Genomic DNA, 15,367 nt, shown 5'->3' on the forward strand with positions numbered 1-15,367 from the left:
TATTATTTCAAATTTTTGAATATTTTAAGGCTTATTTTGTAGTCTTAGGTATGATCTATCCTTGAGAATGATCCATGTGCTAAGGAGAAAAATGTGTGTTTTGCAGCCATTGGATGAAATGTTCTGTAAATATATATTAGGTCCATTCAGTCTATAGTGTGGATTAAGTCCAATGTTTCTTTGCTGATTCTCTGTATGGATGATCTGTTCATTGCTGAAAGTGGGATGTTGAAGTTTTCAGCTATTATTGTACTGGGGTCTATCTCTCTATTTAGCTCTGATAATATTTGCTTTATATATCTGGGTGCTTCAGTGTTGGGTGTATATTTACTTACAGTTGTTATATCCTTTTGCTAAATTGACCCCTTTATAATTATATAGTGACCTTCTTTATCTCTTCTTATAGTTTTAGTCTTGAAATTGTACTGTATGATATCAGTATATTTCAAGTATACTTACAAATATGATTACATTATTATAATGTTCTGTTTTTCTATGTACATAATATGTACAAAGTGCTAGTACTATTATGCAATAATATTATTACCTTTACTGCGAGTTTTGTACCTTCAGATGATTTCTTTTTGCTCATTAACATCCCTTCCTTTCTAATTGAGGTACTTCCTTTAGCATTTGTTGTAGAACAGGTCTGATATTGATGAAATTCCTCAGCTTTTATTTGTCTGGGTAAGTCTTTATTTCTCCCTCATGTCTGAAGGATATTTTCACCAGGTATATTATTATAGGGTAAGAGTTTATTCCTTCAGCACTTTAAATATGTCATGCTACTTTTCCCTGGGCTGTAAGGTTTCCACTGAAAAGTCTGATGCCAAATGCTCTGCTGTATGTTATTTATTTCTTTTCTCTTTCTGGTTTTAGGGTTCTTTCCTTATATTTGCTTTTGGGAATTTGACTATTAAATGCTTTGAGATAGTCTTCTTTAGATTAAATGTGCTTGGTGTTCTTTAACCTTCTTTGTGCTTGAATAATTATATCTTTCTCTAGGTTTGTGAAGTTCTCTGATATTGTCCTCAGAACAAACTGTCTACCTCTCTCTCTCTTTGCCTCAATTTTAAGACAAATAACTGTTGCCCTTTTGAGTATCTTGTAGACATGCTTCATTCTTTTTTATTCTGTCCTTCTGTCTCCTAAATATGTTTTCAAACAGCCCATCTTCAAGCTCACTAATTCTTTCTTGTTTGATCAGTTCTCCTGTTAAGAGGCTGCTGCATTCTTCAGTGTGTCAACTTCATTTTTCACCTTCAGAATTTCTGCTTGATTCTTAAAAATTGTGTCAATCTATTTGTTAAATTCATCTGATAGGATTCAAATTCCTTCTCTATGTTATCTTGAATTTTACTGAGTTTCCTCAATAATTCTGTCTAAAAGGTCACATTATCTCTGTCTCTCTGAGATTGATCCTTGGTGCCTTATTTAGATTGCTTGATGAGGTCATGTTTTCCTGGATGGTCTTGATGCTTATGGATGTCCGTTAATGTCTAGACATTGAAGAAGTAGGTATTTATTGTATTCTTGGTGGTCTGGACTTGTTTGTACCCATTCTTCTTGGGAAGGTGTTCTAGGTATGCTAAGGGACTTGTTTATTGTGACTAAATTTTTGGTCAATGCAGCTATGTCTACAATGGGGGCACTCCAGGGTCAGTTACACTGAGGATCTTATAGACTCATAGAATTACCACATTGGTGGCCTTGTACAAGATCTGGAAGAATTCTCTGGATTACTAGGCAGAGACTTTTGTTCTCTTCCATTACTTTCTCCCAAACAGAGTCTCTGTGTGTGTGTGTGCTTAGCTACCTGGTGCTGAGCTGGGGGAGACATAATACAAGTTCCCCTGTGGCCATCACCACTGAGACTTTGCTGGGTCTGATCTGAGGCCAGCACAGCACTGGATCTTGCAGAAGGCCTGCTATAATCACTATTTGGCTGCTACCTACATTCACTCAAGGCCCTGGGGTTCTACAGTTATCGGTTACCAATACCAGCCAGGCCTGTGTCCTTTTTTGCATGGCACCGAATTCCCCCAGCCCCAGATGGTTCCAGAGGTTCCCTCTAAGATTCAGGGCCTGGAGTAAGAACCTTTAAGAATCTACTTGGTGCTCTATTTTACTGCAGCTGAGCTGGCACCCAAGCCACAAGACAAGTCTTTTCCACAAGCATAGAAGTCTCTTCCCTTGGACACCACTGCCACAGGCCCATGGGGAGTACTAACAGGCTACTGTCAATGTTCATTCAAGACCCAAAGGTTCTTCAGTCAGCTTGTGGTGAATGCTGCCAGGCCTGGGACTCATGCAGGTGGTGAGCTCCCCTCTAGCCTAGGGGAAGTCCCAAAATGCCATTCAAGAACCAAGTCCTGGATTCGGGGACCCCAAGAGCCCACTTCCTGCTCTACAACACTATGGCCAAGCTAGTATCTAAGCTGCAAGACAAAGTCCCCTTTTCTCTCCCATCTGTTTTTCTCAAGCAGTAGTGTCTCCCCGTAGCCACCACAGCTGGGAATGTGCTGGATCACACCGGAAGCCAGCATGTTTCAGAGTCTCACTCAGTGCCCATGACAGGTACTGCCTGGATATTGCTGCTGATTAGGCAAGGCCCAGAGGCTCTTTAGTCAGCAGGTGATGAATCCTGCCAGGGCTGAGTCCTTCTCTTCAAGGCAGCACATTCCATTCTAGCCCAGGGTATGTCTAGAAATGTTATCTGGGAGCTAGTGCCTAAAATGGGTGCTTCAAGACTCTACTTTGTGCCCTATCCTACTGTGGCTGAGTGGGATCCAAGTTGCAAGACAAAGTCCTGTTTACTCTTCACTCCTCTCCTCAAGTAGAAGAAAGGAGTCTCTTTCAGAGCTACCAGTTGCATTGCTTGGGGTGAGAGGAGGGGTGGCAGAAGCCCTCCCTTGGCTACCATGTCTGGTGTCTCACTAGGTCATATGACCCTCACATCCACTGACTCCAAGCCTAGCAGAGCACTAGGACTTTCCTAGGAGTTGCAGTCCTTGTGGCTCAGACTGCCTTAAAGTTTATTTAGGACCCCAGAGAATTTTAGCTCATAGTGGTGAAGTTTGTGGATTCCTGAGTTCCAACCACTGGGATGGACAATTTCTCTCCTGTAAATCACTTTTAAGTCTAGTATAAAAGATAAAATACAAAAAGTATCAAAAACAACTACAGCTAGAATATTTATTAATGGATACACAATATAAAAATGTATAAAATGTTATATAAATAAAGTGGGGGGGGCTGGGGGAAAAGCAAGGTATAGAGGTTTTGTATGCAATGGAAATTAAGTTATCAGTTTAAATTTGATGGTTGTCACTATAAGATGTGTTATATATGCCTCAAGGTAACCACAAGGAAAAAACTTCTAGTAGACACAAAAAACATGAATCAAAGCAAAAATTCAATAAAATACAAAAGAAGACAGCAAGATTGGAAGAAAGAAACAAAAGAACTACAAAACAGGCCAGCCGTGGTAGCGCGCGCCTGTAATCCCAGCACTTTGGGAGGCCAAGGTGAGTGCAATATGAGGTCAAGAGTTCGAGACCATCCTGGCCAAGATGGTGAAACCCCGTCTCTACTAAAAATATAAAATTAGCCAGGCGCGGTGGCAGGCGCCTATAATCCCAGCTACTTGGGAGGCTGAGGCAGGAGAATCGCTTGAACCTGGAAGGTGGAGGTTGCAGTGAGCCAAGATCATGCCATTGCACTCCAGCCTGGGAAAAAAAGAAAAACCCAAAAAAAAAAAAAAAAAAAAAAAAAAAAAAGAACTACAAAACAGTCAGTATTTGTCAGTAATTATTTTAAATGTTAATGGATTAAATTCTCCAATCAAAATACAAAGACTGGCTCAACAGAAAAAAAATATGTAAAATCCAACAATATGCTGTCTATAAGAGGTTCACTTTAGCCAAAAGGATACATACCCAAAAAGTGAAGACATGAGAAAAGATAATCCATTCAAATGATAACCAAAGGAGAAAAGGAGTGGCTATAGTTAACATCAGACAAAACAGACTCAGTCAAAATCTATCAGAAGACATAAAGAAGGTCATTAAATGATAATAAAGTGGTCAATTCATTAAGAGGATATAAAAAATTGCACATAATACATGCACTCAACATTAGAGAACCTAAATATATAAATTAAATGTTAACAGAACAGAAGGGAAAAATAGACAGCAGTAAAATAATATTAAAAGACTTCAATATCCCACTTTCAAAAATGGATAGATCATATAGACAGCAAATCACTAGGGAAACAGTGGTCTTTAAAAGTACTACAGACCAAATAGACCTAACAGACATATATAGAACATTCCATCTAACAGCAGTAGAATATACATTTTTCTCAAGTGCACATGGAACAGTCTCCAAATAGATCAGATGTTGGGCCACAGAACAAATCTTAACAAATTTAGAAAAAACTAAAATTATCTCAAGTATCTTTTCTGACTACAATATAAAATTAGAAATCAATAAAAGAAGAAATTAAAAATGAAAAAATAAAAGTGAAAAAAATCACAAATATGTGGCAATTAAATAATACACTCCTTAATAGCCAATGTGTAAAAGAAGAAATCAAAACCAAAATCCTGAATTTCTTTAAACAAATGAAAATGGGCACACAACAAGAGGGAAGTACATAACAATGAATACCTACATTAATAAAAGAAGAAAAATCTCAAACAACTTAACTTCACACCTCAAAAATTAAAAAAAGAACAAAGTGCACAAAGTCATCAGCAATAAGGCTATATTAAAAATTAGACCAGAAATAAATGAAATAGAAAATAGAAAAATAATAGAAAAGATCAGTAAACCTAAGAGTTCGTTTTTTTGAAGATAGATAACTCTTTAGCTAGATTACCCAAGAAAAAAAAAGAAAGAAGACTCAAATTTAAAATTTTGTAATGGAAAATGGATACATTAAAATGACAGAACAGAAACACATGGAATTATAAAAAAGACTATATTGAACAATTATATTCCAACAGATTAGATAGCTTAATAAAAAAGTAAGTTCCTAGAAACATACAAGATGCCAAGACTGCATCATAAAAAATAAAATTCTGAATAGATCAATAGCAAGTAAGGAGATTGAATCAGTAATAAAATGTGCTCCCATCAAAGAAAAGCCCAGGACTAAATGTCTTATTTTTTGAGACAAAGTCTTGCTCTGTCACCCAGGCTGCAGTGCCATAGTGTCCTTGGCTCACGGCAACCTCCATCTCCCGAGTTCAAGTGATTCTCCTGCCTCAGCTTCCCAAGTAGCTGGGATTACAGGCACCCACCACTATACCCGGTTAGTTTTTGTATTTTTAGTAGAGATGGGGTTTCACTGTGTTGGCAAGGCTGGTCTTGACCTCCAGAATTCAGGTGATCTGCTTATCTAGGCCTCCCAGATTGCTGGGCTTACAGGCGTGAGCCACCGTGCCTGGCAAAAGAACTAGATGTCTTGATGAACAGATTCTACCAAGCTTTAAAAAGTTAATGCCCATCCCTCTCAAACAGTTCCAAAATGTTTACAAGAATGACACACTCCCTAACTCATGTCAAGGCCAGCACTGCCCTCATACCAAAGCTGGACAACAGTGCTACAAGAAAAGAAAATTACAGAGCAATATCTCAGATGAATATAGATACAAAAGTCTTCAACAAAATACCACCAAATCAAATTCAATAGCACACTAAAAGGATCATACACCATGATCAGGTGGGATTTATCCCTGGGATGCAAGGATGATTCAACATACACAAATCAACAAATGTGATACATCATATTAACAAAATGAAGGATAAAAATCATATGACGATCGTCTTAACAGTGTGGGAAAAGTGCTTGACAAAAATTAATGCTTTCTTGATAAAAAGCCTCAAAAAATTTGGTACAGAAGGAACGTACCTCAACATAATAAAGATCATATATAATAATCCCATAGATAACATCATATTCAGTGGTGAAAAGCTGAAAGCATTTCCTCTAAGATTGGGAATGAGAACACATACTCACTCTCACTATTTCTATTAAACATAGTATTGGAACTCTTAGCCAGGCCAATTAGGCAAGAAAAAAATGGGAAAGGAAGAAGTTAAATTGCCTCTGTTTATAGATGACATAATCTTATATGTAGAAAAACCCTAAAGACTCCAGGGGGGAAAAAAAAAAAAAAAAAACTTTTAAAACTGATATATGAACCCAATAGTTTCAGGATAGAATATAAACATACAAAAAGCAGTTGCAGTTCCATATATTAACAAAGAACTCGCTAAGAAATTAAGAAAACTATCCATCTTAGTCTGTGGGCATTGCTATAAAAGAATACCTAAGGCTGGGTAATTTATAAAGAGAAAAAATTTATTTGGCTCATAGCTTTTCTGGCTGTACAAGAAGCATGGCACCAGCTCCTGGTGAGAGCTCAGGCTGCTTCCACTCATGGCAGAAGGTAAAGTGAAGCCAGTGTGTGGAGATTACAAGGCAAGAGAGAAAGAAGAGGCAGCTGACAGGCTCTTTTTAACAATCAGCTCTCATGGGAACCAATAGAGCAAGAAATCACTCAATACATCAAGGAGGACACCAAACCACTTATGAGGAAACTACCTCCCCTTAGGCCTGACCGCTAACACTGGGATCAAATTTCAACATGAGGTGTGTGGGGACAGATATCCAAATTATAAAACAATTCCACTTACAATAGTATCAAATACAATCAAATACTAAGAAATAAATTTAACCAAGTTGATGAAGGATTTATACACCGAAAACTCTAAGACACTGATGAAAGAAACTGAGGACAAAAACAAGTGTAAAAATATTGCATGTTCGTGAATTGAAAGAACTGCTGTTTTTAAAATGCCCATGCTACCTAAAGCATTTTCAGATTCAATGCAATCTATCAATATTAAAATGATATTTTTTACAGAAATAGACAAAATTCTGAAATTTGTTAGCCACAAAAGATCACACACAGCCGTAGCAATCTTGAAAAGGAACAAAGCTGGAGGCATCACACTCCGTGATTTCAATTTGTCTTATGAAGCTATAGTAATCAAAATAGTTTGGTACTGGCATAAAAACAGACACCTAGGTCAATGGAATAGAATAGAAAGCCTAGAAATAAATGCACACATCTACGGTTAACTAATCTTTGGCAAGGGCTCCAACTATACACCATAAGGAAAGGAAATTCTCTTCAATAAGTGGTTTTTGGGAAACTGGATACTCAAATACAAAAGAATAAAACTGGATCCTTGTCTTGCATTGTACACAAAAATTAACTCAAAATGAATTAAAGATTTAAATGTAAGATCCAAAACTGTAAAACAAAGCTTCTTGACACTGGTTTTGGCAAAGAGTTTTTGGATATTGACACGAAAAGCACAGGTAACAAAAGCAAAAATTAAAAAAGTAGTAACTACAACAAACTAAAAACCTTTTGCACAGCAAAGGAAACAAAAACTGAGAAGGCAACCTACTGAATGGGAGAAAATATTTGCAACTATATATCTGATGAAGAGTTGATACTCAAAATGTATGTAGAACTCACACAACTCAATGGCAAAAAAAAATAACAATAACTCAATTTAAAAATGAGAAAAAGGCCTGAATAGACATTTTCCCAAAGAAGGCATACAAACAAATGGGCAAGAAGTATATTAAAAAGTGCTCAACATCAATAATCATCAGGGAAATGTACATCAAAACTACAGTGAGATATCACGTCATGCCTGTCAGAAGGGCTAAGAGATAACTATCTGCAAGAATGTGGAGAAAAGAAAACACTTGTCCACTGTAGGTGGGAATGTAAATTGGTTTTGCCATTATGGAGAATAGTATGGAGTTTCCTAAAAAAATTCAAAATAGAATAATCATATGATCCAGCAAGCCCACTGCTGGGTTTATATCCAAAGGAAATGAAATCAGTATCTTTAAGAGATATCTGTACCCTCATACTTATTGCAGCATTATTCATAATATCCAAAAGATGGAAACTACCTAAGTATCCATCAATGGGTAAATTGGATAAATGAATAAAGAAAATGTGGTACATATACACAATGAAATATTATTCTGCCATAAAAAAACAAACAAACCTGTCATTTTCAACAACATGGATTAACCTGTAAGACATTATACTAAGTAAAATAAGCAAGATATAGAAAGGCAAATAGTCTGTGATCTCGCTTATATAAAATCATATACAAAGGTGAATCTCATTGCAACAGAAAGAGTGATGATTGCCAGGGAATGGTGGTGGAGAAAATAAGGAGACGTTGATTCAAGGGTGCAACCTTTCAGTTATAAGCTGAACAAGTTCCAGGGATCTAATGTACAGAATGGGTGGTGAAGAATGTGCGAATTAATTTGATTGTGATAATCACTAAGATATGTATGCATAAAAAATCACAATGCACACTTTCACTATATACAACCTTTGTCAATTAAATATTTTTAAGTAAAAAATAAATAAAATTGTACTTCTGGTTTATGAGATTCTGCTTATTTTTTGTCCACTCTTTTTTCTCACTCCTTTTTAGATTAAACCCCTCCTCCATTATACTGTTAATCCTACTAATTTATTTATTTAATATAATACATTTCTCTGTTTTAAAATTTCTTTCTTTCTTTCTTTTTTTTTTTTTTTTTGATATGGAGTCTCGTTCTGTCGCCAGACTAGAGTGCACTGGCACCATCTCGACTCACTGCAACCTCTGCCTCCTGGGTTCAAGCAATTCTCCTGCCTCAGTCTCCCAAGTAGCTGGGACTACAGGTGCCCGCCACCACACCCGGCTAATTTTTGTATTTTTAGTAGAGATGGGGTTTCACCACGTTAGCCAGGATGGTCTCAATCTCTTGACTTTGTGATCCACCCCCTCAGCCTCCCAAAGTGCTGAGATTACAGGTGTGAGTCACCGCGCCTGGCCCATTTGGTTCTTTTAATAATTTCTTATTTCTCTGCTGAGATTTCCTATCTTTTTGTTCATTTCAACCATATTCCCTTTCATCTCTTAAAGTGCAGTTTTAATACCTGCTTTAATTTTCTTGCCTAGTAATTCCAACATGTGGGTGATTTTAAGATTGCCATCTGTTGATTTTCTTTATCCTTAAGAAAGGGTAACATTTTACTGGGTTGAAGTAATTATGGGGTTTTTTGTTTGCTTGTTTTTGTTTTGTTTTGTTTTAAGATGGAGTCTCGCTCTGTTGCCAGGCTGGAGTGCAGTGGCACGATCTTGGTTCACTGCAACCTCTGCCTCCTGGGTTCACACAATTCTCCTGCCTCAGCCTCCCGAGTAGCTGGAACTAAAGGTGCCTGCCACCACATTCGGCTAAATTTTTGTATTTTTAGTAGAGACATGGTTTCACCATGTTAGGCAGGATGGTCTCGATCTCCTGACCTTGTGATCCACCCACCTTGGCCTCCCAAAGTGCTGGGATTTCAGGCGTGAGCCATCGCACCCAGCCAATTATGGGTTTTAACTTAGACATTGTCAATGTTAATTGTGGATACTCCAGATAGTGTCACATTGAGCCAAAGAGTGCTACTATCTTTGTTTTCACAGGACATTAATTTGGCTAATCTCATATTGAAAAATTTGTGCTTTTTGGATCTCAGTTTGGATTGATTTCAGTCTGCCCTGTGCATGTGCAGTTCAGGGGTCAGCCAAAGACTTAAGCCAGAATTTATACACACAATTTCTCGTCTCTGTCTCTTTACTTTCCTATGTTCTTCCTCATTCTCTGACATCCCTGTTCCTTCCCAGAGTTCCTATAGCCTACAGAGAAAGCAATGGGCTTTCTCTTGGAGTTTAATTGTCCCAAGTTGCCACTACAATTGGAGATGCCCTCAGAAAAAGCCTCAGAAATGTGAAACTCACTTCACCTCATGACATTGGCTTAATACAAAGTTTGAACCTATTTTGAACTATTTCTCTAGTCTCATCCATTCTCCAAAACCTTTAAATAGCTGTATTGTGTTTTGTTATGTTTTGCTTTTATTTTTTGTTTTTGTTCAGAGTTTATAGCTACTATTTGCAGGCCGGTTGTTTGATTGGATGTTTATTTCTCCACACAAGAAGCAAAATTCTTGTATCATTATTAATCCTGAGAACAGAAGGTTACAGAGAAACAGACAACAGAAGAGTCTAAAAAAGTACCAAGAGATACAAATAAAACTTGAATAATAATAAAAAAAAAAAAAAAACAAGAAACATGTCCCTGGCTTCTGGGAGAGGGCTGAACAAAGGCAGATGAAGAGGCAATAACGTAGGTAGTAAGTACATTTACAGAAATATGTACCATCGAATAGGTAAGAATGCAAGCAAAATTTATATATAACAGAAAGTTTTGGAAGTAGAAAAAATGTTAGTAAATAGTTCGTATTGTCTAACAATCAATCTGTCACCCAGGCTTTGTCACCCAGGCTGGAGTGCAGTGACACGATCATAGCTCACTGCAGTTTCAAACGCTAGCCTCCTGAGTAGCTGGGACTACACGCATATACCACCACACCTGGCTAATTTTCTATTTTGTTTTTTGTAGACACAGGGTCTCACTGTGTTGCCCAGACTGGTCTTGAACTTCTGGGGGCTCAATCAATCCTCCCTGCTTGGCCTCCCAAAGTGCTGGGATTACAGTGTGAAAGGAAAATAAATCTTGGGGTCCAAAATCACTATGCTAAAGGGAAAACTCAAGCTGGGAACTGCTTAGGGCAAACCTGCCTCCCGTTCTATCAAAGTCATCCCTCTGCTCGCTAAGATAAATGCATATCTCATTGCCTCTTTGGCAAGGCTAATCAGAAACTCAAGAATGCAACCATTTGTCTCTAATCTACCAATGGCCTGGAAGCCCCCTCCCACTTGGAGTTGTCTTGCTTTTGCTTCGAGTTGTCCTGCCTTTACGAACCAAACCAGTGTTCATCTTACATATGTTGATTGATGTCTCATGCCTGCCTAAAATGTGTAAAACCAAGCTATGCTCCGATCATCTTGGGCACATGTTATCAGGACCTCCTGAGACTGTGTCACCGGCAGGCGTCCTTAACTTTGACAAAATAAACTTCCTAAATTGACCGAGACCTGTCTCAGATTTTTGCAACAGGCATGAGCCACCATGCCTGGCCTCAAAAGTTTCAAAACCAACACTCTTCATCAGATCCCAGAACCAAAGAAGGAAAAAACAATTGAAGAATTTATGTCCGCAGTTATGCCAAGATTTACACTAACGCATACCACATCTCAAAGATTGAGGAACTCTCTCAAGAACTGGTAATAATTAAGTTCCCAACCAAATTATATTTTCTAAATTAAAAATAAGCACACACCCAAATATAAAATTTTTTTAAAACCCTGAAGCTAAAGCACATTCACGTTATAGAAAAAGTGGAGTCCATATCTCTCTATTTTATAAATGCATTTTCAGACTTGATGCATTATAGGACATGGTAACCTCAAACAGCAAGGAAAAAATCTTATTTAAAACTCAGTAAGAATATAATCTCTGCAAGAAATCTATAATTTTAAACAATTTCATTAAATTATTTTTTCCTTTGGTATACCCCTGGATGTAACACTATTAGGTTATAGTGAAAAACACCCTCAATTAACTATCAAAAAGTATGGTTCCACCATTAAGCAACTATGAGACTTTGGACAGGTCCCTTCACCTATCTAGGCTTCAGTTTACTCATGTGAAATGTGAGGCTAGAACAGATGGTTTCTGCTTTCGAGACGCAAAATTCTAAAACTACATAACCTTATTTCTAGGCTCTTCAATAATTGAAAGATTCTTGTACAATTTCTAAAAAATAGATTTGGCAAATTCCTCAGATCTCAGGCCCAAAGAAAATATTTCAGGAGAGATATATTATGCCTTTCACACAAGTGCAAAAAAATTAAAAATGTAGACTCCCACATACAATCTCAAGCAAATCATCAACTGACATCTGATGTTGTCTTATCTACAGAGATAAGAAGCTTGTTTACATCTGCACTTCAGGTGAGTGTGATAATTTTGTGAATGGTATGTTAAAAATAATTTCAAATTTGAGGATTAAGCAATGAGAAATGTGCTGTAAATTTCAAGAAAAAGATGGTGCAATATTGTTTAGGATTCTGAGAACTTTAGATCTATCTTCTTATAAAAACTTCTGCTTAGAAACAAAGAAATAAACAAAAACCAGGATAAACAATACAATGCTCTTTCCAACTTGCTGGAAGTACATTCACTCAGAAAAACATTTATTAAGCACCTAATTGGTAAAAGGTGTACTGTCCTCTATGAGACACATACACATAGAAAATAATTTTGTATCTGCTTTAGTGAGTTTGTAATATGCCAGAATAAATACATGCTAAAAGGCATATATACATAAATAATATAATGCATTGCAGTAAGAGGTAAGAGGTAAGTACTATGATAGAGGGACACAAAAAGTCCTGTGCCTCAGGTTTTACTCTCTGCAGGGCACTAAGCTATTTTGAATCAAACTGCAGGAGGTGGCCAACCATACAGCATGCAGTGCATCAGTACTATCCAGGGAAGAAAAGACTACTACATGGTTAAGAGAGCCTGAAAAAACAGAAGCAGAGAGGTGGACCTAGAAAACTAGCAAGTCAGTTGAAGGTCAATATGTGCCTACCTGGAAAATAGGGTCCAATTACTGGGCAGAAGGCTAGGACCCAAGGGTGATTCTGTGCAACTGGGGGAGGTGAGAAAGGAGAGAAAGGAAGTGAGTATTCTGTTGTGGGAAGAAGGGTATTCCAAGATGACAACACATCAAGAGCATAACCACAGATGAAGGAATTCTGAATTTCTTCTAGTTTCCCATCTCATGATCATGTCAATATAAAAGGAAATTACCACAAAATGTAATAATTTCTACTAGTCTACAGATTCTGGCAGGCTAAATTAAACCTGAAGATAAACACAAAATTATATTCCAGTTCCTACTTACAACTTCTGTCACATAAAGGGGTACTTACATAGTTCATATGTGCAAACTGAGTTGCATGCTTTCTAAATCGTTTTATTTAAATGTGAAATGTTTGGAATTGGGTATCACTGGTCTTCATTTTGTTTTGAAAAGGCAATATGAATGAATTAATCTATAATCATGCTAATAACAAAATAAGAATTTCAACTCCTTCCTTTGAAATGAAAAGACACATCCTTTAGCCAAGAGCTTCCAAGTTTAATTTACAATTCACAAAAATCTACAAACATAAATTACATAGTAGAACTTTCCCTTATTCTTACTTGAATATAACTCTAATCATTTGAATATCAGTTTTAACAAAATGAATAAGAGTACAACAGAGTTCAGATGAAGCTCGTTTCTTGCCAAAATCCGTATGAATGCCAAATACCTTCCAAGCACAAATAAATCCTGCCCTCCATTTAAACAAACAAATAAACAAACAACAAACAAAACACCACATTTCCTAAGATTGGGCAATCACTACTAAGTGACTACTAAGTAGTGAGTAAGAGCTAAGGGAAACGGAGTGAACTTTAGGTCACCAGGGCATCCTACACTGAAAAACATGTGCTGCGCTTCTTCAGAAACAAGCTACAACAGCAGAAGGACAAGGTACCTTATATCTTGTTTATAAATCTTACTTTATAAAGGAGAAAAAAGAATGGAAGAAAGGGAAATCATATTCCGTTATATCCTATTTTGTGCTAGGCACTTAGACAACGTTTTATCATTTAATTGAAACTTGAGTTGAATCGTTAGCAGGAGCAGAGAGCGGAACCCAGAGAGCCCTGAGCAGCTCCAACACCGCCCCCGGCCTAGTTACCCTCACCTCAGAAGGAGTCACAATCCTGCAGCCAGCAGGTCACCATCACAGCAACCACAACCCTGAGCAAAGATGCCCAGGCAGCCAACCCCAAGCTGGCACCACCTGCAGAGGCGCAGGTAAGGGCGACCTCACAGGCGGTGCCTGCTGGTGGGGATAAGATCATTGCAAGGAAGATTTGGGGAACAGTAAAATGGTTCAATGTAAGAAATAAACGGTTTCATCTATGGGAATGGCACCAACGAAGATGCAGTTGTACAGCAGAATGCCATACAGAAGAATAACGCCAGAAAGTACCTTAGCAGTGTAGGACACGGAAAGACTGTGGAGTTTGATGATGTTGCAGCAGAAAAGGGTGCAGAGGCAGCAAATGTTACAGGCTCCTGTGGAGTCCAGTTCATAGCAGTATATAATGCAGCTGACCGTAACCATCATAGATGCTCTCCATGTAGTCCTCAAGCAATTACCAGCAGAATTACCAGAATAGTGAGAGTGGAGAAAACAATGAGGGATGGGAGAGTGCTCCCTTAGGCTCGGCCCAACAATGACGGCCCTGCTGCAGGCGAAGGTTCCCGCCTTACTACACGCGGAGACCCTACGGAAATCGACCACCATATTCTAACCCTCCCTTGCAGGGAGCAGCGACAGAGGGTGCTATCAACCGGGGTGCAAAAGCACAAGGTAGGCCAGTGAGGCAGGATATGTGTATGGTTTATAGACCATGATTCTTCAGGGAACCTTCTCGCCAAAGCCATCCTAGAGAGGAGGGCAGTGAAGAGGGTAAAGAAAATCAAGATGAGACCCAGTATCAGCAGCAACCTCAACATTGGTGCTGCTAAAACCCCAGTTATCTATGTAGACGCCCAGAAAACCCTAAACCACAACATGGCAAAGAGACAACAGCAGCCGGTCCAACAGTCAAGAATTCTGTGCCCGAAGCAGAAGAAGGTTGAGTAAATGCCGGTCTACCATCTGCACCATCATCCAGTTTAGTCATCCAACAAGAAGAAATGAATATGAAATTACAGCAATAAGGAATGCAGGAAAGATTGGGGCTGAAGACCTTAAGTGCTTGCGTGCTTGCTTTTTGCCCACTGATCAGATAACCAGAACTACCTGCATTATCTATGAAGTATGGGGTTTTTAAAATTATTTTTACCTAAAGACATGTCTTTTTGGTAATAACAAAAGTTGTTGTTGTTGTTGTTGTTTGTTTGGTTCGTTTTTCTCAACATGCCTTTAAAAGCTCTGAAATTGGTTCATATGTTCTCAAGTTGAGATTTTTAAGCACTTCATTTTTAATTTGTAATAAAAGTTTACAACTTGATTTTTCAAAAATGTCAACCAACTGCAAGCATCCATTAATAAAAGTCTTAAATAATAATAAAAAAATTTAAATTAAATCAAACGGGATTTTAACACCATATAATACAAAAAAGAAGTGAGGTTCGAAAATTCCAAGTTCCTTTTGTGATGCCACGTGTCACCTAACTGGTAGCACAACTTGATTGCAATCTGACTCTGAAGCTTTTCTTCATTCCCAGACATCTTATTT

At 37.8% G+C, this 15,367-nt stretch overlaps 1 pseudogene; it reads left to right on the top strand.

The window, feature by feature from the left end:
- Positions 1 to 14,765, top strand: part of LOC112618447 — an 88,367-nt pseudogene extending 73,602 nt beyond the window's left edge.
- Positions 14,766 to 15,367: the final 602 nt, after the last annotated feature.

This window comes from Theropithecus gelada, chromosome 2 (assembly GCF_003255815.1).
Source record: "Theropithecus gelada isolate Dixy chromosome 2, Tgel_1.0, whole genome shotgun sequence".
In the NCBI taxonomy this organism is placed as follows: Eukaryota; Metazoa; Chordata; class Mammalia; order Primates; family Cercopithecidae; genus Theropithecus; species Theropithecus gelada.